The sequence below is a fragment of the Bos taurus genome, chromosome 17, assembly GCF_002263795.3.
Source record: "Bos taurus isolate L1 Dominette 01449 registration number 42190680 breed Hereford chromosome 17, ARS-UCD2.0, whole genome shotgun sequence".
In the NCBI taxonomy this organism is placed as follows: Eukaryota; Metazoa; Chordata; class Mammalia; order Artiodactyla; family Bovidae; genus Bos; species Bos taurus.
The window spans coordinates 16,109,145-16,134,028 of record NC_037344.1 but is presented as its reverse complement, the minus strand read 5'-3'; the positions used below and the strand labels follow the sequence as shown (position 1 = coordinate 16,134,028).

General features: G+C 38.6%; 1 protein-coding gene across 5 annotated transcripts in view; it reads left to right on the top strand.

Annotated features, from left to right (window-relative positions):
- Positions 1–24,884, top strand: part of IL15 (interleukin 15) — a 95,319-nt gene that overhangs the window by 10,614 nt on the left and 59,821 nt on the right. The window contains exon 2 of one of the 5 annotated variants that reach the window (XM_015475376.3): positions 20,725–20,846. The exons of the other annotated variants lie outside the window; for them this stretch is intronic. The gene's annotated coding sequence lies outside the window, so the exon portion shown is untranslated. The remainder of the gene's footprint in view (positions 1–20,724; positions 20,847–24,884) is intronic. 5 annotated transcript variants of the gene reach the window in all.

Below are 24,884 nucleotides of genomic sequence, written 5' to 3'. Positions count from 1 at the left end.
TACTTCCTGTTGCATTTCCACATACACTCTCTCTCAGCTCAAACATTTCTCCAGACACCCATAACTACCCGACATACCACCAGGTTTCTGCTACCTTATCCAAAACACTTAGGGTCAGATGTCTTTGGAATTCAGATTTTTTTCAGCTTTTGGAAAGGTAATTGTGATAGACTGAGTTGTGTCTCTCCCTCTCCCCACCAAATCCACATATAGAAGTTCAGCCTCCAGTGTGACGACATTTGGAGACAGTGCTTTCAGGAGTAATTCAGGGTAAGTGAGGTCAAAAGAGCGGGGCCCTAATGGACTAGAACTGCTGTCTTTATAAGATGAGGAAGAGACCCTAGGAGTCCACATGTATAGAGGAAAGGGTGTGTTCAGACCTAGTGAGAAGGGGGCTGCCTACAAGCCAGGAAGCAAGACCTCACCAGAAACCAACCATTCCGGCACCTTGATCTTGTACTTCCAGCCTCCAGAACTATGAGAAAATAAATTTCTGTTGTGTGACCCACCCCATCTATGGTATTCTGCAATGGCAATCCTAGAAGAACAGACTAATATAGTGACATAATGCCTTTGCTATATATCATGTGACAACTATGGTACATAGTAAGCTTATTCAGGAAAGCTACTCAAAAGTGAAACAGATACAGATCTAAGTAGTTTTATGCCAGCCCATGTTTTGTTAACCAACAAATTAAGCAAAACTTTCAGTTCTTAGAGTCTTTTCAATGTAAGATTTTCAGATAAGGGATGATGTTTTATTCAGTCATGTTTGTTAATTCCCACCTTTCCCCATTTGTACATGAGCTACAGGAGAGCATTTTTATTATTTTGTTCATTGGCATATCCCCATCATCTGTTAGTGCCTGGCAAATGGTTGTGCCTCATAAATATTTGCTGAATGAATGCCAAAGAATACGATATGTTCAAAGTAATGGGGAATAAAACAAGAGCTATGTCAAGGAAGGTCTAATTTATTCATATGTTTTATTTGTTCATAGAATTTATTTGTAATAATTTTGAGTGCCTACTATGGGCCAGACACTCTTCGAAGCCCTTGACTGGCTTTGATTCAGTTGGAGGTTCAAAGTGCAGGGAGGATCCTGACGACTTTCAGATTTTAATCTTGGGAGTCAGGAAAAGTAAACCCTGTAGGAACCGATATGGATTGTGGCTAAAATGTGAGGGGAAGTCAGGGAAATGGATGAGTTTCATTTTGGAAACCTCAAGATTGAGGAAAAAGTGGAAAAGAAAGCCAAAAATGTCCGGTGACTCATTAGAAGTACTGCACTAAAGACTGGGTGGGCTATTAGTCCAAGAGATGTTGATTTATTAGTTCACTGTCAGGAATTACTGATTGAAGCCAATTGTGTGAGTATTTCTCCAGGAGGCAAATGTAAGTAGAGAAGACCAGAGGCCCATTACTGAGCTGGCCACTCCAGAAAAGGAAATGCTCAGAAAGGATTTTCAAGAAAGGGTTGGCCAATTTCCAGGTCTTCAAAAAAGAATGTTAGGCTTTTCACATCTTCTAACCCTTGCTTGCATATCATATCCACACTGTCTGCTTCTGTTGTGATGGATTCCATATCCCCCCATAGGCCTATTCTTACACACAAATCTTTTCTTTTTCTAATTGAAGTATAATTGACATGTAAATTCTATGAGTTTCAGGTGTCTGACATAATGATTTGACTTTTGTTTATATGGCAAAATGATCACCACCATAAGTTCAGTTAATGTCTGTCACCACAGAGAGTTATCATTTTTTCTTCTTATCATGAGAACTTTTAAGATTTATTCTCTTATCAACTTTCAGTTATGCACTATAATATTGTTACCCAGAGATTTCCCCAGTGGCTCAGTGATAAAGAATCTGCCTGCAGTGCAGGAGACACAGGAGACATGAGTTCTATCCCTGGGTAAGGAAGATCTCTTGGAGACGGACATGGCAAACCCACTCCAGTATTCCTGCCTGGAGAATGCCATGGACAGAGGAGCCTGGCGGGCTACAGTCTCATAGAGTTGCAAAAAGTTGGACACGATTGAAACAGACGAGCAGGGCACAATTGTCTTATAGTCACCATTCTGCACATTACAACCCCGTGACTTATATTCTAACTAAAAATTTATGCCTTTTGACACCCTGCACACATTTTGTCTCTACCTCTGGAAACCACCCATGTGTTCTATGAGTTACTTCTTCTAATGTAGTTCTCTTGACAAAACCTCAAGTTTACCTGCTCTCTGTACATGGATTCTAAGTCGCCTCAGTCATGTCCAACTCTTTGTGACTCTGTGAACTGCAGCTCGTCAGGCTCCTCTGTCTATAAAATTCTCCAGGCAAGAATGGGTTGCTTCAGGGGATCTTCCGGACGCAGGGATTAAGCCTGAGTCTTTTATGTCTCCTACATTGGCTTACCTCCTCTCTAGCCAACTGGAAACATTGATCACATCCTGTTTTGTGCTCTCTCCACTGATGGATGCTTCTCTAAGTATCTGCAGTATTTTCTATATTGACTCATGTTCTTATTACCCATCTCCTCAGATAAATGATACCGGTGGTGCAAAGGATGACAAGAATCATGATGGAGTTGGAAGGGCTAAAGTTTGGAAAACACTGTGTCCTCATGTGCCAGGCACTTGCCTGGTACATGGTAAAACTCGAATAATGTTATTATTGTTGTCAGTAATCTTTCACATATTGCTGAGGGGTCAGGTAATAATACTAGGTTCTGAGAAAAGGAGTTTGACTGGAAATAAATCATGAGTGATCACATAGCTCTTAGAATGTCCCAGCACATACTTTTATTGTCAGGATCAAGAAGGGAGATAGAATTTTCTGAGAGTCTAATTTGGGCCAAACTACAGATAGAATCTTTACGTTCATTTTTAGATAATACAGGTGAGCTTCTTAGATTAGTGTGATGGTTTTTAGAATTGACTGAAAAAAATAGGGTTGTTTAATATTTCTTTTTCCTGTTTTATTATCTGAGAGGATAATTTTAATCAATTACAAAGTAAATGCTTCACTAAGTGAAAGGAAGTAGAAGCAAGCCACACCCTATTTTCTAAATTCCTTCAAATAGAAATTCTTTGGTTTTCTTAATTCAACAATATTTGCTAAGTATTTTGGAAAAAAAAATTCAATAGTACAAAAAAGATGAGAAAGCTTTTGTAAAAATAGTAGTAGCATTAATACTTAATTTATTTGATGCTTCTTTCCCTGGGAGGCCAAGAGAACAAATGTGCAGTCATAGCAATACTATTTGTCACTTTAAAATTTGCAGTAATTCTAAAGTGACTTTTTTAAAATCTATATTTCATATTTTAAACTTTACTTCTAGAAATAAAGATTCTCGTTTTGTTTTGTGAAGGACCTCTAAAACTTCAGACATGTGGTTTTATGTTGGCATATTACATTTAATATTGATATAGTTCTCTTCTATACTTTGACCTCTCAATTTAAGACACATTCCTCAGCCTCTGTAGTTCATAAAGCATTGGCTTGTAGGGATGGTTTTGAATCAGGTAGGATAACAACAGACCAGAAACTCTCCCAAACAATAGCAGATATTTATGATTTATTGAATACCTTCTCTGTGCTTGGGTGTCTATCAAGTGCTGTGAGAAATAAACACATGAACCAAACATGATGACTTTTAGGAACTTGTTATCTAGTGGAGCAATGAATATTTGTATATGAAGAGCCAAGTTACCCAGGACACACTGTCCATTCTCTGAACAATCCATATTTTCTTTCATTGCTAAATGCACAGACATGCACATCCCTCATTGAGAATACTTCAACCAACATCTCTTCCTCACCTCTTTGTCCTGACTCACTTACCTGGTCCAGGTGTCTCATTTTGATTTTGTTTTCTCTGGGACTATTTCCCCTAAGACTCCAAGATTGGGTTAGGTATCTCCCATTCTTAATTTCATGTAATAAATATTTCAGAACAGTTGGCCTGCTCTATTTGTTGGGTGCCATAACCTCAGGATCAACCAACTGCAGATCGAAAATACTAAAAAAAAAAATCTAGAAGGTTCCATAAAGCAACTTGAATTTTTGGCTCATTGGCAACTATTTACATAACATTCATATTTAGTTAGGTATTACAAGTAATTTATAGATGGTTCAAAGGAGAAGGAAATGGCAACCCACTCTGGTGTCCTGGCCTGGAGAATCCCATGGACAGAGGAGCCTGGTGGTCTGCAGTCCATGGGCTTGCCAAGAGTCAGGCACACCTGAGCAACTAACACACTTCAAAGTATACAAGAAGATGTGTATAGGTTATAGGCCAATATGCCATCACTTTATATAAGACTAGTATCCATGGGGTTCCTTGGACTAGTCCCTGGTGTATACAGAAACAGGGCTGTGGTTAGCGTTTATTGTCAGCCACATGCGAAGCACTTCACTTGTGTAACCCTCCCAAGCTCCTTAAGGTGTTTACATCTTCACCACTTTTCCAGTGATGCAACTGAAGCCGCAAGAATTTAGGTGACTGGGCCAGGCTCCACAGTGAGATGGAATTAGACTTTTAACCCAGATCTCTCTCCAGAGCATGCACTGTTCACCTAGTTGGTGCTGCCTCAGTGTAAAAACTAATATGAGATATAAAGATTAAATGGGAGGAGATAAAATTATCATTGTTTATAAATGAAAGTTCTGAATATTAAGAAACTACTACAAGTAGTTGGCAAGTTCAGTAAGATTGCCAGGCAGAACAATGGAAAATCAATAGCATTTTTCAACACTAAATAGAATGTTAGCTAACATAACAAACAATAATCACAGAGCAGACTGACTGAAAACCACAGGCACAGGAAACTAATCAATCTGATCACATGGACCACAGCCTGTCTAACTCAGTGAAACCATGAGCCATGATGTGTAGGGCCACCCAAGATGGACTGGTCATTCTGGAGAGTTCTGACAAAACGTGGTCCACTGGAAAAGGGAATGGCAAACCACCTCAGTATTCTTGCCTTGAGAACCCCATGAACCATATGAAAAGGCAAAAAAGATAGGACATTGAAAGATGAACTCGCCAGGTCTGTAGGTGCCCAATATGCTACTGCAGATCAGTGGAGAAATAACTCCAGAAAGAATAAAGAGATGGATCCAAAGCAAAAACAACACTCAGTTGTGGATGTGACTGGTGATGGAAGTAAAGTCCAATGCTGTAAAGAACAACATTGCATAGGAACCTGGAATGTTAGGTTCATGAAGCAAGGCACATTGGAAGTGGTCAAACAGGAGATGGCAAGAGTGAACATCAACATTTTAGGAAATCAGCGAACTAAAATGGACTGGAATGGGTGAATTTAACTCAGATGACCATTATATCTACTACTGTGGGCAAGAATCCCTTAGAAGAAATGGAGTAGCCATCATAGTCAACAAAAGTCTGAAATGCAGTACTTGATGCAATCTCAAAAATGACAGATTGATCTCTGTTCATTTTCAAGGCAAACCATTCAATATCACAGTAATCCAAGTCTATGCCCCAACCAGTAATGCTGAAGAAGCTGAAGTTGAATGGCTCTATGAAGACCTACAAGATATTCTAGAACTAACACCAAAAAAAGGTGTCCTTTTCATTTTAGGGGACTGGAATGCAAAAGGAGGAAATCAAGAAATACCTGGCATAACAGGCAAATTTGGCCTTGGAGTACAGAATGAAGCAGGACAAAGGCTAATAGAGTTTTGCCAAGAGAATGCACTAGTCATAGCAAACACACTCTTCCAACAAAACAAGAGAAGACTCAACACATGGGCATCACCAGATGGTCAATACCAAAATTGGATTGATTATATTCTTTGCAGCCAAAGATGGAGAAGCTCTATACAGTCAGCAAAAACAAGACTGGGAGCTGACTGTGGCTCAGATCATGAACTCCTTATTGCTAAATTCAGACTTAAATTGAAGAAAGTAGGTAAAACCACTTGACCATACAGATATGACCTAAATAAGTCCCTTACGATTATAAGTGGAAGTGAGAAATAGATTCAAGGGATTAGATATGAGAGACGGAGTGCCTGAACAACTATGGGGGGAGGTTCATGACATTGTACAGGAGGCAGGGATCAAGACCATCCCCAAGAAAAAGAAATGCAAAAAGGCGAAATGGTTGTCTGAGGAGGCTTTACAAATAGCTATGAAAAGAAGAGAAGCAAAAGGCAAAGGAGAAAAGGAAAGATATACCCATTTGAATGCAGAGTTCAGTTCCAAAGAATAGCAAGGAGAAATAAGAAAGCCTTCCTCAGTGATCAATTCAATGCAAAGAAATAGAGGAAAACAATGGAATGGGAAAGTCTAGAGATCTCTTCAAGAAAATTAGAGATACCAAGGGAACATTTCATGCAAAGGTGGCCACCATAAAGGATAGAAATGGTAGGGACCTAACAGAAGCAGAAGATACTAAGATGAGGTGGCAAGAATACACAGAACTGTACAAAAAAGATCTTCATGACCCAGATAATCACGACGGTGTGATCACGAACCTAGAACCAGACATCCTGGAATGTGAAGTCAAGTGGGCCTTAGAAAGCATCTCTACGAACAAAGCTAGTGGAGGTGATGGAATTCCAGTTGAGCTATTCCAAATCCTGAAAGATGATGCTGTGAAAGTGCTGCACTTAATATGCCAGCAAATTTGGAAAACTCAGCAGTGGCCACAGGACTGGAAAAGGTCAGTTTTCATTCCAATCCCAAAGAAAGGCAATGCCAAAGAATGCTCAAACTACCACACAATTGCACTCGTCTCACACCCTAGCAAAGTAATGCTCAAAATTCTCCAAGCCAGACTTCAACAGTATGTAAACTGTGAACTTCCAGATGTTCAAGCTGTATTTAGAAAAAGCAGAGGAACCAGAGATGAAATTGCCAACATCTGTTGGATCATGGAAAAAGCAAGAGAGTTCTAGAAAAACATCTACTTCTGCTTTATTGACTATCCAAAAGCCTTTGACTGTGTGGATCACAACAAACTGTGAAAAATTCTGAAGGAGATAGAAATACCTGCCCACCTTACCTGCCTCCTGAGAAATCTGTATGCAGGTCAGGAAGCACCAGTTAGAATTGGACATGGAACAACAGATTGGTTCCAAATCTTGAAAGAGTATGTTAAGGCTATATATTGTCACCCTGCTTATTTAACTTATCTCCAGAGTACATCATGAGAAATGCTGGGCTGGATGAAGCACAAGCTGGAATCAAGATTGCCGGGAGAAATATCAATAACCTCAGATATGCAGATGACACCACTCTTATGGCAGAAAGTGAAGAATTAAAAGAGTCTCAAAAGTGAAAGAGGAGAGTGAAAAAGCTGGCTTAAGGCTCAACATTCAGAAAACTAAGGTCATGTCATCTGGTCCCATCCCTTCCTGGCAGCTAGATGGGGAAACAGTGGAAACAATGACAGACTTATTTTGGGCTCCAGAATCACCACAGAAGGTGACTGCAGCCATGAAATTAAAAGACTCTTGCTCCTCGGAAGAAAAACTGACCAAGCTAGCCAGCATATTAAAAAGCAGAGACATTACTTTGCCCACAAAGGTCCATCTAGTCAAAGCTATTGTTTTTCCAGTGGTCATATATGTATATGAGAGTTGGACTATAAAGAAAGCTGAGTGCTGAAGCATTGACGCTTTTGAACTGTGATGTTGAACTCTTGCAAGGAGATCCAACCAGTCCATCCTAAAGGTAATCGGTCCTGAATATTCATTGGAAGGACTGATGCTGAAGCTGAAACTCTAATACTTTGGCCACCTGATGCAAAGAACTGACTCATTGGTAAAGACCCTGATACGGGGAAACATTGAAGGCGGGAGGAGAAGGGGGACAGGATGAGATGGTTGGATGGCATCACTGACTCAATGGACTAGAGTTTGAGTAAACTCCGGGAGTTGGTGACAGACAGGGAGGCCTGGTGTGCTACCGTCCACGGGGTCACAAAGAGTTGGACATGATTGAGTGACTGAACTGAACTGAACTGAAATAAGCTATACAGTAGGTTCTCATTAGTTATCTATTTTATCTTAAATAGAGCTTGATAATATTCGATGGGGTCATCCAAATAAATACATGAATGGATTAATGATATCCACTAAAAAATCTCTAGTAAACATCACACATATAGAACTTTAAAAAGCATTTTCTTTACTTTTTAGAGATTTCAACGCAACTATTTTAATCAGCAACTGAAGACCAAAATAATAGTAACAACGCATTTTCATGGAGTACTCACTATGTGCTAAGTAGTATTTTAAGTGCTTTCTATGTTTTGCTTATTTAAATATTAATAGACTCTTAAGGGGCTTCCCAGGTGGTGCTTGTGGTAAAGAACCCACCTGCCAATGCAGGAGACATAAAAGATACAGGCTTGATCCCTGGGTCGGGATGATCCCCTGGAGAAGGACATGGCAACCAACTTGAGTCTTCTCTCCTGGGGAGTCCCAAGGACAGAGGAGCCTGGAGGGCTATACCGTCTGAGTCGGACACAGCTGAGACACTTTGGATGCACACACACACAGACTCTTCTTTACTTATCTTTGTTTCCTCTATCTTCTTGCTTCCTCCCAAAATTATTTCACAAACGATAAATGAAGGGTGAATTTTTCAGAGGTCTCATATGCCTGTGGATATAGTCATTTTGTCTGCACATTTAAATAATGGTTTCCCTGGATATTTGATTTTAGGTGCAAGGCTATTTTTCTTCAACAATGTGGGGACTCTATTATCTTCTTGCATCTGGTGTTTCTTTCAAGAAGCCTGATGTCTGTCTGACTTTTGTCTGCTTTCGCTGTAATGAATATTTCCAAGGTTTCTCCTTGGCCTGAATATTCTTGAATGCACTAAAATATTCCTGACTCCGAGTTTTTAATTTAACTTCTTTGCTACTCTATTATCGTCTTTATTTTGAGGTCTTATATTTGCAATTTTAGCAACATCTTGATTATTGTATTCTCATTTCTGTCCTTTTTTTTGGTTTGCAGACCACAAGTGGACAGAAGTTGAAATTTCTGCTTTCATCTTCCATGTCATTTGACTCTTCCTTCCTTTTCCTTATGTAATTGTTAGCCCCAAATGCCTCTGAGGACAATGCCTGATGTAACTGTGTAGCTCATTCTTCCACTCTACCGTGGTTTTCATCCTACATTCAAGCTATTTGGCTAATTCCTTACTTTATCACTTATTTTAAAAATATTTATTATACCCATTTATTTCTTCACAATTTCTTCCTCTTGACTCATGTTTCCAAAATCCTTCTTACTGCTCCAGTATTTATTATTTTAAAAAAATTGTTGCAGTATAGTTGATTTATAATGTTGTGTTAGTTTCAGCTGTACAGCCAAATGAATCAGTTATACATATATACATATATTCAATCTTTTTATATTATTTTCCCATTTGGGTCATTATAGAGTATTACCTAGAGTTCCTTGTACAAAACAGTGGGTTCTAATAGTTATTTATTTTATATATAGTAGTGTGTACAAAGCAACTATACCCCAATTAAAAAAAAAAGATGCATTCTGGGGGCAGGTGAGGGATAAATTGGGAGATTGAGATTGACAGGTACACGCTGCATGGTGCTTATTATTTTTTAAAATTCTTGTTTAAATTCTTGGTTCTTCCATTAGGCTTTCCCCATCTGGCATACATTTTTCTTTTCTTTTTTTTTTGGCATACATTTTTCCAGTTTTTGTCACTCTTTTATGGAATTCCTACTAATATTGTTCCATGCAAGATTATATTTCTTAAATTGATATCTTTGTTAGCTTAGTATTATCAGCTGAAAGACAAAGCCCTTGGCTCTTGATATGGTTCTCCAAATGCATTGGGTGGGGCACCCTTCAGGTTGAAGATACTCTGTTGCCGTTGTTGCTCAGTTGCTAAGTTATGTCCAACTCTTTGCGACACCCTGGACTGCAGCATGCCAGGCTTCCCTGTCCTTCACTGTCTCCTGGAGTTTACTCAGTTTCATGCCCATTGAATCAGTGATGCTATCTAACCATCTCATCCTCTGCTGCCCCTTTCTCCTTTTGCCTTCAATCTTTCCTAGCATCAGGGTCTTTTCTAATGAGTCGTCTCTTTGCATCAGGTGGCAAAGGTATTGGAGCTTCAGCTTCAGTATCAGTCCTTCCAATGAATATTCAGGGTTGATTTCCTTTTGGATGAACTGGTTGGATCTCCTTGCTGCCCAAGGAACTCTCAAGAGTTATCTCCAGCACCACAGTTCAGAAGCATCAATTCTTCTGAAGACTTTTTACTGGATTTAACAATTCCATGGCTCTGTGCTCTTCCGATGCCTTGTTTCCCAAGTATCCTTCGCAGTCTTTTGCTGTTGGTGCCCTGCTCTCTGGCAGTTATGATGGAAAGATCCGTGTTCTAATGATAAGAGCAACGTTCATAATGTTCTAATGATGAAAAGAATAGAAGGATGCTAATCTGCATGGAGTCCAGTAAGAGAAAAGATAGTGACCATCACCATTGTTTACATAAGTCCAAAGAGAGAGGTTTTATTTCTACAAAGATGGATGTTTGTGATCCAAGCACATGGTTGTGATACTTTTAATGCTGTTTGCTTAGAAGGCTATGTCCTATAGCTGAATGAAGATAATTTTCCATCCCGTAGCTATATTCTATAAAACTGTATTCTATAAAACTTTTTAGTTTCCTTTGCTCACTGAAGTTAATAGTGCAGCCTCTGTTATTTAGGGATAGCTGTGCTGCAAGAAGCAGCCTCCTACATTTACCTTTTTATAATCCTCTGTGATAACAAACAAAAAAGCTCTAAAAAAAAAAAAATCTAACATTTTAAACTACAAAAATGCAGCCATCTTGGGCATCTTGTACAAGTACACCCAGTAGAAAGGGTCAAACTCTTAAAGACTCTAACAAATATGTAATCCCATAGAAGGACTTGAGTATTTCAGTCCCATGGAGGCACACTGAATATTTGATGATGTCTATAGCTCCAGGAGTTGATGATGGACAGGGAAGCCTGGCATGCTGCAGTCCATGGGGTCACAAAGAGTTGGACACAACTGAACTGATAGCCTATTTTCTTGGAAGAAAAGCTGAGGAGCTTGGAAGAAGTAAAAAGCAGAGAAAAATGGAAAGCAAAGTTTAGAAAGAATAAAGGAATAGCAGTCTATTCATAGTAGTAGTTTTAGTAGCTATTAAATAAGAATATTTAATGATCTCATGTCTGTGTCTCTAATAAAATCATCTGTAACATTTTCTAGAGTTCATATATAAGTATTAATAATACTTATTAATAAATAATACTTTATTGTACTTAATAAATACAATATTTATTTTTCTCTTTCTGACTTACTTCACTCTGTATGATAGTCTCTAGGTCCGTCCACATCCCTGCAAATGATCCAGTTTTGTTCTTTTTCATGGCCGAGTAATATTCCATTGTATATATGTATCAAGGGGAAAAGGGGAGGGTAGGATGAATTGGGAGGTTGAGAATGATGTATATACACTACTTATACCATGTATAAGATAGATAACTAATAAGAACCTACTGTATAGCTCAGGAGACTCTACTCAATCCTTTGTGGTGACCTACATGGGCAGGAAATCCAAAAAAGAGAATATACATGTATATGTATGGCTGATTTGCTCTGTTTACAGTAGAAACTAATACAGCATTGTAAAGGAACTGTACTCCAATAAAAATTCATTCAAAAAAAGAACATTTAATGAGGCCAATGAAAGAAGAGGTAGAGAGTTAAAACTGCTTTAAGTCTCCTAACTGAGGGGCAGCCATTCTGTTGGCTGTTCCCAGATAAGGACACACAGCTCTAGTGGAGAAGAAGGAACCCACCAGTGCTGAAAAGGTCGGGAAGTTCCACCATCCAGTCCAGGGAAGAGAAGGCCAGCAGCCCCACAGACCACATGGAACTTAGGAATGTAAGCATGCTGCCAGTTAAATAAACTTAACTGATAGAAACATCCAGCCACCTAGTTTTGTAAGCACTACTGACTTGAGAAGTTGAATCTACTTGTCAGGAAGGAACCTACAAGCAATACCTTAGAAATAAGACCTTTGGGATCACTACACCAAATCTGTGGCCATGATGTTGATTCAGAGATTCAATGCTTAGGATAAATCATTTGACCCATTTCATAAAAAGCCCAGTATTTGGAATGGGAAATATAAGAGGCCTAATCAGCAAGAAATATAAAACCATAGGAGAATGGTAACCAGCTCTTGTGAACTGGAAACAGTTGCCGAGGAATTATTGGGCTAAAGTACATATGTGGTTAATAAAAGATCAAGTTTGACTTAGATTTTTATTTTCTTAATTTTAAGTGTTGTTTATGAGGATTGCGGTGATTCTCCTTTCTGCTTCTGTTAGGGATTGGTGAGAAGCAAGAGAAATGTTTGAATCCAGTTATTTGCCAGCGGGAGACGTGCTGTATAATTAAGCTGTCGTTTTCACTGATAGGTTATTATCAGCAGGTAATAAGAAATGCGCATCAGTATAAATTGTCACACAGCATTTCATGCCACAACAGATGAGGTATGTCTTCCACGGCAGCACCAAGCAATCATGTAGAGATTGGTGCCATTATGGCAGTTATAAATCACACCATACACTTTAATAGTTAAACAATTATCTGTAGTGGCAGTACTGGAAAATTGTTTAGTAATGATTGGCTGACTTTTATGATGAAGAATAATTTTGATATGGATCTTTTTCTATAAATACCTGAAGAAGGAAAAAGAACACTCATTTGAAACACGTACTTGAGAGCTTTTTGGTTTGGAGCTCATTTATCTTTAACTGCAAATATTTGAAGGATCAGAAAGTCGCCAAAATAGCTTTCCATATATAACTTTAGAGAGTTTAAAATTATTATGTATTTCATATTTTTATTCTAGGTAGATAAATACTGCATAATAGGACTAAGGATGCCCAAAATCAAGTCTATCTGATTTTCTCTTTGGAAAGCCATGAGTTAACAAGGGAATGTCTGGGCTTAAGGGATAAGAGGAAAATACTGCTTTGTTCTTGAAGGGCTAACGCTAAAGTCTTCTCTCCCATCTTTCTGTTTCCTTTTTCTTGATATTATTCCTTTGTTATTTTTCTTACTTATCTCTCTTCCCTCATCACAACTCTTATGTTCTTCAAAATTGAGCTCAGGGCTACCCACTATAAAAACTTCATTTGGCCTGACCCAGCTTTCTTTTGTCCTTTAATTCTATTGTCTTAGACTTTGCTCTCCTCATGGAAAAGTTTAATAGACTTCTTTGTGAGAATTTTTTTTTTCAAGAAGTATTATTATTTTTTAAATAAATTTATTCATTTTGATTGGAGGCTAATTACAATATTGTAGTGGCTTTGCCATACATTGACATGAATCAGCCACAGATCTACATGTGTTCCCCATCCTGAACCCCCCTCCTAGCTCCCTCCCTATCCCATCGCTCTGGGTCATCCCAGTGCACCAGCCCCGAGCACCCTGTCTCATGCATCGAACTTGGACTGGCGATCCGTTTCTTTGTGAGAAATTTAAAATCATATCAAGGGGTTTATGTGTTTCTAACTAGACCATTGCAGGCCAAAGTATCAAAATGTTTGTTCCCAGAATTTGGCCCCATGAAGAGCTTGCACCAGAATGTAAATGCACCACACCACTAACACATATTTAGTTCAACTGAATTTTTTTTTTTTTTAGCAAGACTTTTTTGAAGAAAGATTTAGTGCATGCTTCAGTTCAGTTCAGTTCAGTAGCTCAGTCGTGTCTGACTCTTTGTGACCCTATGAATCACAGCACTCCAGGCCTCCCTGTCCATCACCGACTCCCGGAGTTCACATAGACTCAGGTCCATCGAGTCGGTGATGCCATCCAGCCATCTCATCCTCTGTCGTCCCCTTCTTCTCCTGCCCCCAATCCCTCCCAGCATCAGAGTCTTTTCCAATGAGTCAACTCTTCGCATGAGGTGGCCAAAGTATTGGAGTTTCAGCTTTAGCATCAGTCCTTCCAATGAACACTCAGGACTGATCTCCTTTAGGATGGACTGGTTGGATCTCCTTGCAGTCCAAGGGACTCTCAAGCGTCTTCTCCAACACCACAATTCAAAAGCATCAAGTCTTCGGTGCTCAGCTTTCTTCACAGTCCAACTCTCACATCCATACATGACCACTGGAAAACCATAGCCTTGATTAGATGGACTTTTGTTGGCAAAGTAATATCTCTGTTTTTCAATATACTATCTAGGTTGGTCATAACTTTTCTTCCAAGGAGTAAGCATCTTTTAATTTTATGACTGCAATCACCATCTGCAGTGAATTTGGAGCCTCTCAAAAATAAAGTCTGACACTGTTTCCACTGTTTGCCCATCTATTTCCCATGAAGTGATGGGACCAGATGCCATGATCTTTGTTTTCTGAATGTTGAGCTTTAAGCCAACTTTTTCACTCTCTTCTTTCACTTTCATCAAGAGGCTTTTTAGTTCCTCTTCACTTTCTCCCATAGGGTGGTATCATCTGCATATCTGAGGTTATTGATATTTCTCCCGGCAATCTTGATTCCATCTTGTGCTTCTTCCAGCCCAGCGTTTCTCATGATGTACTCTGCATAGAAGTTAAATAAGCAGGGTGACAATATACAGCCTTGACGTACTCCTTTTCCTATTTGGAACCAGTCTGTTGTTCCATGTCCAGTTCTAACTGTTGCTTCCTCACCTGCATATAGGTTTCTCAAGAGGCAGGTCAGGTGGTCTGGTAAAACTGGTATTTGAATAGCACTGAGCTAGACTGTGAGAATGTTAAAGGCTACTCTGTGGGAGGGGTGGAAGAGCCTGTTTGGGAGGGACAAGATGACTGGCTCATGGTGAGGTGTAACATTCACAGTAGTGCTAGTCACTGAGAGGTAACACTTTACGTGTTCACTGTGTCCTGTGAAATCTGCATGAAAGAGCTCGTTTGAGCCTCACAATGACCCAATGACATAAGTTTTCTCATTTTCCCTATTCTCCAGATGAGGAAACTGAGGCTTTGAGAGATCAACTTTCCCTAAACTGTACTTCTAGTAAGTGCCTAAGTTGGAATTCAATCCATTAATGTCCAAAATCAATTTCTGTACTATACCTCAAACAGTGCTATCCAGAAGTTTCTGCAGTGATGAAAATGTTCTCTGTCTGCTGTGTCCAGTATGGTACCCACTAACCATGTGTGACTTTTTGAGCACTTGAAATGTGGCTGGCTCAACTATGGACGTGAATTTCTAGTTGCATTTCATTTTAATTAATTTACATTTATATGTAAATAGCCACATGTGGCTAGTGGTCATTGTATTGGACAGCGCTGCTTCAGATACTTTTAAGTGTTGCTGACTGTAGGCTTATAAGGGGAAAACCAAACCAGGAAAATACATTAAGAGAATGTGCTGGTCTTTCTCCATTTTTAGAATTTCCCTAGATCTCAAATTAAAAAAAAAAATTTTTTCAGGAAGGAAGGACTGCTTTAAATCTATTGCTATATAGATGCAGTAGGATTCAATTAAAAAACAAACAAATGATCTACCATCTCCTCTGGTCCAGGCACTCCATTGGGCTTTGGAAATTATGAATAAATAAATTAAATATGATTCATGTCTTCAAGGAGCTCCCAGTATAAGTAACTTTGTAGAGGATGTTATACATTTTCCAGAGTTTCTTCATATATGATTAGACAAAGTATTTAAATATCTGCTATCTAATATTTTGCAGTGTTTTGCTTTTAATTTGTAATAGTTTAATTGTTTGAAGAGGTCATCTATTTCCATGGTTTAAAATGAAAAGGTCAAAGTGCTTTTAATTTTCTTCTACAGAAACAGCTAGTGCTGTCATTTTCCAGAGTTTCTTCATATATGATTAGACAAAGTATTTAAATATCTGCTATCTAATATTTTGCAGTGTTTTGCTTTTAATTTGTAATAGTTTAATTGTTTGAAGAGGTCATCTATTTCCATGGTTTAAAATGAAAAGGTCAAAGTGCTTTTAATTTTCTTCTACAGAAACAACTAGTGCTATCATTTTCTAATGTATGCCTTTCCAAATATTTAATGCATGCAGAAGAAAATGTACACATATATTTAATCCTTCCCTTTTTTAAGAACAAGTACACACAGTCAGCTAACCTTGCTGTTTGGACTAAAAATATGTACTTCAGATACTTTTTCATTCTAGAACTTAAAGAATTTCTTATTTCTTTCTATAGATTCGTAATATTTCATCAAATATCATAATTTATATAAACATTCCTCTATTGTTTTCTTTATTGTTCCCCCATTGTTATTTCCCTTCTTTTGCCATTACAGGAGGGATTGACATGAGGAACTTTACCAATTATATTCTCATGTGAGCTAGAGTGAACTGCGTTCATGTTTCCCAGAGCATATTCCATAGAGTATGGATCTCAGAAGATGTTTGATGTAAGAAGAGCGTTCTGTGGTTAAATAACTTCTGGATATTCATTGAAGATTCACAGTGCACATTGTCAAATTAAAGGAGATTCTCCTCAATCTAAGCAGGGTTGATCCAAGTGTTTCTCAACCATACATTTTCTCAGCTAAGAGAGTATAATGTTTTTGTAGATTGGCTTCCCTGGGAAGCAGACTCTGAGACAGGAATGTACATGCAGGAGTCTCATGGGGTGTGTCTTCAGGAACACCCGATGGAAATGAGGGGGATGGAAGTAAGTGGGTAGAAGGACAAGTTGAACTGGGGTGCAGTTGGAGCAAAGACAGCCAGTCAATCCCATAAGGAGTTCTCTGAAGCTTGACGACCCTTTAGGAGTGCTCCAACTCCAGGGAAGGAGGCCAGGTCCCCAGAGAGGGGTCCATGGAGGGCATCTCTGCAGAGACTCAGTTCTGAGCTCTCAGCTAGTGTGACGACTGTCTCCATGTTCACGACAGTTCTGCTGAGCTTCTTTACATCTTTTATGGAAGGGCATAACAATCCTTAGATGGCTTTGCTGGTCAGAGGAAGACATTTCCTTTGGGAACCATTTATCCTCTTTGAAACACGGATGCCTGGATGGAAGTTGTTTGGAGTATCAAACACTCTTTGATTCTATTCCATTTCAGTGTGTACAAATTGAAGTCCAAAGTAAGAGACAAAAATGTTTCCCAAACATGCATTTGGCCACAGAGAGGCCAGTGATCTGGATCAGTCAGCCTTAACTGCAGTGTGGAGATGGAGGACATGCACTGTTAGGGCATTTTCAAGAGTGTGTTGCATTAGTTGAGGCAGGTTATTGGGGCAAATGGCAGCAGAACTGAGTTGAATTTGGTTTTTAAATATTTTGATTACCTCTTCTTAGGTATTTCCTGAAGAAGCTTGCCTCCTATTTTCTAGAAACATTATCCCTTGTTGCTAATAATTGGAACATTAGCCAACAGAGGACATGAAAGGCAGGGATCTATCTAGCTTTAAATCAGAGATGTAGGTGCTTTTATTCATCCTCTATTTTGAAGCTTAAAAGGGTGAACGTGCATGCGTGTGAAGTTGCTTCAGTTGTATCCAACTCTTTGCAACCCTGTGAACTGTAGCCTGCCAGGCTCCTCTGTCCATGGGATTCTCCAGGCAACAATACTAGAGTGGATTGCCATTTACTTCTTTAGGGGAATCTTCCCAACCCAGGGACCGAACCCACATCTCTTATGTCTCCTGCATTAGTAGGTGGGTCCTTTATCACTAGAGTTACCTGGGAAGCCCAGGAGGTAGCCAAAAGTCATAGCAGCTCTCAGGGTCCTTCCTTTTGAGGATCAGATGGGTCTGCGTGCTCATCCTGTGCCTTTCAGCATATTTGCTGATTTCATTCTCACACATTCTGTGGAATTCTCAGTTGTGGTGCCTATCCAGGAAGCTTATTTCTTGGTTGCAGAGGGAAAATGCCCAAGGAAGTGATCTCTCTTAGGTGTTCCTGATCAAGTTGATGCATGTTTATAGAGTGGATGGGAAAATATCCAAGAAAAATCTCAAAGAATAAATTCTGAGATAATAGAGTTCAGTTCAGTTCAGTTTAGTCACTCAGTCGTTTCCGACTCTCTGCGACCCCATGGACTGCAGCACACCAGGCCTCCCTGCCCATCGCCAACTCCTGGAGTCTACCCAAACTCATGTCCACTGAATTGGTGATGCCATCCCCTCTCATCCTCTGTCATCCCCTTCTCTGCCTGCCGTCAATCTTTCCCAGCATCAGGGTCTTTTCAAATGAGTCAGTTCTTTGCATCAGGTGGACAAAGTATTGGAGTTTCAGCTTCAGCATCAGTCCTTCTAATAAATACCCAGGACTGATCTCCTTTAGGATGGACTGGTTGGATCTCCTTGCAGTCCAAGGGACTCTCAAGAGTCTTCTCCAGCACCACAGTTCAAAAGCATCAACTCAGCCTTTTTTATAGTCCAACTCTCACATCCATACATGACCACTGGCAAAACCATAGCCTTGACTAGATGGACCTCTGTTGGCAAAGTAATGTCTCTGCTTTTGAATATGCTATCTAGGTTGGTCATAACTTTCCTTCCAAGTAGTAAGTGTCCTTTAATTTCATGGCTGCAATCACCATCTGCAGTGATTTTGGAGCCCCCCAAAATAAAGTCAGCCACTGTTTCCACTGTTTCCCCATCTATTTGCCATCAAGTGATGGGACCAGATGCCATGACCTTAGTTTTCTGAATGTTGAGCTTTAAGCCACATTTTTCACTCTCCTCTTTTACTTTCATCAAGAGGCTCTTTAGTTCTTCTTCATTTTCTGCCATAAGGGTGGTGTCATCTGCATATCTGAGGTTATTGATATTTCTCCTGGCAATTTTGATTCCAGCTTGTGCTTCATCCATCTCATGATGTAGTCTGCATAGAAGTTAAATAAGCAGGGTGACAATATACAGCCTTGACGTACTCCTTTTCCTATTTGGAACCAGTCTGTTGTTCCATGTCCAGTTCTAACTGTTGCTTCCTGACCTGCATACAGATAATACAAGTAGGAAGAAAAACCAGAACTAAGGAGTTGGCTGTTGTATGAACATGATGTAGAGGAGAAAGCAAAAAAAAAAAAAAAAAAAGAGAGAGAGAGAGACAGAGAAAGAGAGAGAAAGGTTTGTTAATGGCTGTGTCTTAAGATCAACTTTCAAGTTGAATAAACATTTTTCTCAAAAATCTTTTTTTCTTTCAACAAAAAGCTTCATAAGAATTCTTGTTATTCTTATTGTTATATAATAGTAATGGATTAGGTGAAAGATTGTTAAAAAGGGAATTTGAAAGGGAATAAACTTGAAAAGTGAATTCTAGAAAGTGGGAGAAATGATAGAATAGGAATTTGCCTTAAAGTGATCCAAAATGAGTTACTCTTTGTTGAACAGTCATTGCCTCTTCCTTTTTCCTTCATAACACGTGGTATCAAAGACCTAGGTATGCTGACTCTTCCGTGTTTCAGGTACAGCTTCTCTCATAATCCATTTGTAAGTATCCATTCACAAAATTGTCAGATCAGGTGGCATCTTGATCACTTCCAATTATTGAATTGTCTAATCCATTTAAAATTCCAGTCTCATCTCCAGATGATGTTCACTCAGCTCAAGTTAGGCCTCTGGAACCAGTTGAGGGAAGAGGGTGTGGTCAACATTTTCATGCCTTCTAACCTCCTTCTGGTTTTAACCACTGGAAGTTGAGGGCCAAAAGGGTGGTGAAGGACAGACATACCAGATGGCTCCTGATTTAACTAGGCTATACCCTGTTAGCTGTCGCTTCCCTTCCGAGCTAACAGGGACAGGTTATTGTTACGTTCTCTATGGAAGGTTCCAGAATTGGGCTTTTCCTGCCCTTTCAGATCCCTCCCCTGGGGGTACAGCACAAGATGAAGATGCCAGCTGATTGAGTTCCCTGGGGGAGGCCTCCCTTCCTGGCTTGCAGATGGCTGCCTTCTTGCTGTGTCCTCATGAGGTGTAGAGACAGAAGGAAACAAGTGCTCTAATACCACTTCTCATAACTCCATATTAATCCCATCATGAGGGTCCCACCCTTATAACCTCATTTAACCCTAGTCACCTTCCAAACCCCATCTTCAAATGCCGTTACAATGGGGGCTAGGGCCTCAACACAAGAATTTTGGTGAGACACAGCTCAGTTTATAACGCAGTGTCTCTTGTTGTGTATAGTCCCATAGAACTTCCTGTCATGTTGCTGACTGGTGATTCCAATCATTGCCTCTCACTTCCCATGCTAGTATTTTAGTCTTCTGTATATGGACCAGTCGTGGGATCTTGGAGCTGATGGTGTTGAAGTAGAAGTAGAGTAAGGGTTTGCCTGCCTCTGAATTCTCCCTGAAGTAGGTGTCTAGACATAGCTACAAAACTCTCTTTAGAATGCAGGGCAGCTTAATGCTTCTTTATCCCCAATATTTGGTTCTCATCACCAGTTCCAGGGCAAGAGTAAAAAAATCTTCCTTTTAAATAATGTCTGATTATTTCTTTTCCCAAATGAAGCAGCTATATTCAACATGGATGTGAGTTAAATTATGAGGAAGACTGAAGATTTCAGGGACAATTAATTTTAAAAACTTCCTATTGACTTCTGAAGCTTTCTCCATATGAGTCTTCCTGTCTTTTCCAGCATCATGAGATGCAGAAGTAATTATAAATTCAAGGAAGGGAAGATTATTCAGTACATAATTTTTAATCTCTTTATCCTGCCTTTGACTCCTACAGAATCCATTCCTACATATGGTCACATGGCTCTTCAAAATAATGTCTCATCATGTGCCATGTTGGTGATGTCACAGGAAGTCAAGAAGTCAATGTTAGCAGATAGCCAGCATATAGGAGGTCATGTAAGTAAGGTTTCAAGAATTACATCATGCAGTATAGACCCATTTATGTAATAATGTAATTAACAATAATGAAGATGTGGCAAACTAGCGGATATTATATATGTACCTGAGATTTTTAAGAAGTGAGCATCTTAGTAAAAACTAAAATGCCATTTGTCATAGAAGGTTGAAAGCATTTTCTGAGGACAGAGAACATTGCACATAACAGGTGGGCAAATTTTCTTCCGAAAAAAGCCAGACAGTAAATATTTTAGGCTTTTCAAGCCAAATTATGTCTCTTGCAACTACTCAACTCTTCCTCTATATACTGAAAGTATTGGGAAAGTATAGACATAGATGGGCATGGCTTTATCCTAACAAAACTTAACAAATGGCAAGTGAGATTTGGCCTGTGGGTCAGTTTGCCAACCCTTGGCATATTAGTTGAAGAAATTCTGCCTCTCACGTTTTGCTATTATTAAGTCAATTTTAAAGAAACTAGTGTTCTTAGAATTAGATAATAAAGGTAATACAGCGATCCAATCTCTGAATGATTTTACAAAGGTAAGGAGATCAGAGAATAATATAGATTAGAGTTCTAGAATGACTATTTGAAACTTTTGAAAAGTGAGAGCGATGTAAAATCAAGTAGTCTCAAGAACTAAACAAAATAAAGTCACAGAAATGGAAATCCAAGGAACTAGCTTCTTTTTGATAAAGTGAACACATGATTTAATTTTACTTTCAGTTATAACTCTGTTAGAAAAATTTCTGTATCATGTGTTTAGATCAGAATATGCAGTAGAGTAAATACAGGGGTTTATGAAAAGTGAAACCCTTTACAAGAATCCTAAGAGGGAAAAAAGTAATTCCTTTCTTATGCAATCATTTCTGGCATAATAAAATAATAAAGTAAATATAAATTGAAAGAAAAAGAATGAAGAAAATGTCATTTGTAATTACCTAAAAAGTAAGACATATCTTCTAACTTCATGTGTTTCTTTGAAACTGCTCTGTTTCCTAGAATCTTTATTAAGAATTCCCTAAACTTGAGAAACAACTTACTGATAATCTTAGAGATAAACACATTTTATGTGTTTATTTTATGTGTTGCTATCACTGAAGGCTCAAAGAAGACGTTGGAGAGTCCTTTGGATGTTGAGGAATAGAACTTGGGACATTGTTGTCACAGCAACATAGCTCTAAATTGTCACTGATTATGAAAATGAATAAACATGTTATTTTAAAAATTCTATTATGATCAATTCTGGGGCAAAAACCAGGGGAATTTCATTAAGTGAAATCATACTTGAAATATGCAAGAAATTAAGCAGGATATTCCCCTCAGTTGTTTTGAAGTCATAACAGAAGTACTTTCTGTTTATTGGAATTTTTTATTCCTAGTTTTTGAGCAGGTGGTTTCTTGAGTTTAGGGATTCTTAATAAAAATGCAGAGCAGCGTCCTTTGGGGTCCTTAAAAACAACCCTTTTGATGGTTTGTGGAGGCCTGCAATAGCTGTTCTTATCTGTGGAAGAGTGTCTCAAGATTTTTGTTTTGTTATCTTTCTGATTATCAAAGTAACATGTGCTCACTATCATAAGAGTGAAGAGTACAGAAAAGTATAAAGTGAGAGAAACATTGCCAGTAATGCAGTAACTAAGAGGCAGATTATTACATGATTCTTTCCAGGGCTATTTTTTTCTACATGGTTGATATAAAAAATATTGAAAATTTACCTTGTTTGTTTAACAGCAAACTGTGACATTTCCTTGTGATATTACATAAGTTGATATTATTTTTCATGTGTATATAATACTTCAATTTAAATATACCGTAACCTATTATAATGTCATTAACTTGTGGTTATTAAAAGAAAACTTCAGTAAGTATATTTTTTAATAAATCTGTGACCAGATTTTTGAAATTTTTATTAGGAAAATTCAAATGTTTAAAGTTATAAATGGTACTTCAGACATATTCCAAAAAATATGTACAGATTTATGTCTTCATCATCCCATTGTGAGTTTTGGTGACACTACATTCTCTTCAGTGCTGACATTTAACAATTTTAAAGCAATCTTTCCCGCTTCCATGATGAGCAGTGGATTGGACCAAATGTAATTCTCATCTTGGAAATCATGTATTAATAGAATGGGACTGGGGAAAGACTCACAAACTAAGTGTAAACAAAACACAGATAGTGAAAAAGCTGTAAAATCTAAAATGAAAAGCTGTAAAATCCAAACCTGTGGGCTGTAGACTAAAGCACCTGAGGCTGGTAGCATTTGCCAGGAAGTTTCCTTGAGGGACTGAGAGAAATGGAAGTACGGAGGGGGTCCTGTGATGACATTTGTCAGCAATCACCAATGGGAAAGAAAGAGCCCAGTTCTGTGTGGGTACTGAGCCTGAGCAAGGAGTCGTTGCCAGGGGAAACGGGGAAAGGTTCTTTGTCTCCGTGAGCGGACAGATCTCAGAAAGCACATTTTTCAAAAAGGAAGGAAATGCATTTGTACGAAGTGGCTGTGTCCTTCAGTGACAGGTGGGGTGGGTTACCAGCTCACATCCTGGATTTCCTGCATGGGGTTTCCTCCTGATGGAAATGTCGGCAAGTTAACAGGCTGTCTGGCTAATCTTTGCCCGTGGGTTGTAGGAGTTAGTAACACATTCTTGCAAATCTTGCCCCTTCCTCTGCCTGGGGGTGACTGCAAAGGTGCCCTTTGTGTAGCTCCGTGCACTTAAGAATGGCCAGCCTGCCTGGGCACTTCCTTCTAGGGGCTCGCCCCTGCCCTGCGGCTGCCCATTTTTACCTTCTCTTGCTTTCTTGGAAGTGCACCATTTACTAGAATCCTTTTTCTGTGCCTAATGATGACGTCATATCTTTTTTATTTGCTTGAATTCGTGAGTTCTTTAAGAAGTCTATTGTTTATTTTTCACACAGTTGAGAATTGAGGAAATAAACTAAGAGTTTATTATTGATTTCACAGCCAGAATTATATCCCATAATAAACACTGAATAATTTTAGTTCTTTAAATATAATGACTTGCTTTGTGGTCCAGCACATGGTCACCTTTGGCAAATATTCCAGAAGTAGAAGAGTGAATTTTTCCATTTTGAGGTATAATGCATCATACATGTCAGGTAGATCAAGCTTTTTTTTTTTCAAGCCTACTCTATCCTTGAATTTTGTTTCTCTGTTGTTCTGTTAGCTTTTGAGAGAGATATTTTAAAGTCACCCAGATGATGGTGAATTTGCCTTTTTCTCTTTTCTCTAGTTCTACTTAGCTTTGCTTTATAAACTTTAAAGCTATAATTTTTAGGAGGCTGCATTTTTTATCATGATATCCCCCTGGTGGATGGACCTTTTACAGGGTATGAAATGCCCGCCTATCTTTCTAGTAAGTGACTAGCCTTCAAGTCTGCTTTATCCAACATTAGTAGAGCTGCCCCAGCTTATTTTTTTCAGTCTTTGCATGATACATATTTTCCCCTCCATTTCACCCTGACATTGTCCTTATATTACAGGTGTGTGTCCTGTAACAAGAGGTAGCTGTTTTACATTTTTGTTTTTAACTTAATCTGGCAATCCTAGTCTTTTACATATTTAGTCCATTTTCATTTAATATAATTACTGATATAGTTGGATTCATATCTACCAGCCTACTATTTGTTTCCACTTGACTCATCTCTTTATGTAGTTTTATCCTTCCTTTCTTGACTTTATATAGATTAATGAATTTTTTGCTATCCTTATTTCCTCTACTAATTTATTAATTAATATTATTTCACTCTTTATTTTTCCCTTAAATATTAAATGTATCTTTAAAAATTGTACCTCAACATATTAATTGTTACCTAGATATTACAGTATGCATCATTTGTATATTACACCCTATCTAATGATTTTTTAAAAGAAGAGAGTACTTCAGTGTGATTTAAACCCTTCCAGAGGAATATAAACTCAGCTTGTTTTAGTGAAGGGAGATTATCATTGACACCTAAATATGCTCAAAATTTCACAAGAAGAAAACTATTTTCAATTTTATTTATGAATATCAAT